The sequence below is a fragment of the Aplysia californica genome, unplaced genomic scaffold (assembly GCF_000002075.1).
Source record: "Aplysia californica isolate F4 #8 unplaced genomic scaffold, AplCal3.0 scaffold00362, whole genome shotgun sequence".
Lineage (NCBI taxonomy): Eukaryota > Metazoa > Mollusca > Gastropoda > Aplysiida > Aplysiidae > Aplysia > Aplysia californica.
Genome location: NW_004797632.1, coordinates 95,374 through 97,025, shown reverse-complemented (window position 1 = coordinate 97,025; position 1,652 = coordinate 95,374).

The following is a 1,652-nucleotide window of genomic DNA, read 5'->3' as shown; positions in this document are numbered from 1 at the left end:
GTTGTTGCTGTTGTTGTTGTTGTTGCTGCTGTTGTTGTTGTTGTTGAAGTTGTTGTTGTTGCTGTTGTTGTTGTTGTTGTTGTTGTTGCTGTTGTTGTTGTTTTACGTGAGTGGGGAGGGGGCGGTGTTTGTTGTTATAATTTAATTTTGTAGTTTCTTTTTTCCTCTTTTTAAGTTTGTGGGTGGTTGAAGGCGGCTACTGGTAGGTCCTACTACTTTTTTTTATTGGTCTTCTGTTCATGTTGTTTCTGCCGGTCTGTCTTACTGTTTCACCAGCACTAAATGACCATTATTGCGCCAACGTATTTCGCTTTATTCAAACTCAAACTACTAAAAACGTTTTTTTTTTAAGTTTTGAGAAAATTTTAAAAATTAAACTTGCGCCTCAGTCAGAACTTGAAGGACACTTGATTTTTTAAAATGATTGATTGATTTAGTAGGTGTTTTACGGTTCTATTGATTCAATTTTGTTGATGTAAGTGCCTTTAAAAAAAAAATTAGGAAGGAAATTACGGAAATAAAATAAAACTACTCTAATAATAGAGAGCATTATTTGAAGAGCGCAAATTCCCGCTCAACAGCAAGCTCTATGAAATTTACAAGCTATTTTAAAGCTTCAGCAGACAGTATTCTGAAGCAACCTCAACTTCCTGGGAAGAATACGGTGCGAGCGGCCATTTATAAGCACTAAAACACTAACGTACTGACACGATCTTTCACTGTCTATGGCCGGGTACCCATTCCCACCTGGGTGAAGTGAGGACAATTCGTGTAAAGTGCCTTTCTCGAGGACACAACGTCGGGTCCTCGGCTCGAAATCCCGAACCCGCAACCTCATGATTACGAGTCCGGTAGTCTAACCACTTGGCCACCGATGCAATACTTACACTCTGAAAATGGTGAAATGGTATGAGTTTAACGCCCCTATCACCTGGAAACATCGAGGAATTGATTTGGGCGGTCATGGAAGAAGCAGAACTGTAAATGTTTAACGTCCCCATTGAAACAATTTAGGTAAATGCAAGTTGTTTCAACATCACCTGTTGGGCTCTCTCTAACCTGGCTTAAGTCGTGCGATTACAGCATCTCGTCAGACAGATGGACACACTCGATGAAATAGCTTCCCAAACGTGGGAGCCGAACCCACTATCTGTCCCCGTGGTTTTATGCACCCCGCACAATTTAGCAAAATGTGATCACTCTTAGCATAATTTCTTATTATTTTCCTTTATCATTCTTTGTAAAAAAAATTTTTTTTTTTTTTTTTAATTAGCAGAATCGCATAATTTCACATTTTTGGACTCAGTTTGCCTAATTTCAGAATATTTTTTGCATAGAACGACGAGGACAGCACTATAGGCAGTGTGCATCTGTGACCTACCTAACATTACACATGACATACGCCAACACTCCTGGGCTATTTCATGTACCCTCTTCTCTCCTCCCCTCTCTTTGCTTTTTTTTTTTTTGGAATAATCTTTTATTACTCAACACATAAACAAGAATATGGAATTTTTAAAAATTGTTTTCTGGAATGTCCTGGTCGTATGTTTTTGCAGTTTTCACTGTTTAGACGTTTCCCGAAAATGTTTCCTGACTTCTAAAACTGTGAAATAAGCATTCTCCTCACCCAGGGGGGATGTGGGGGGGGG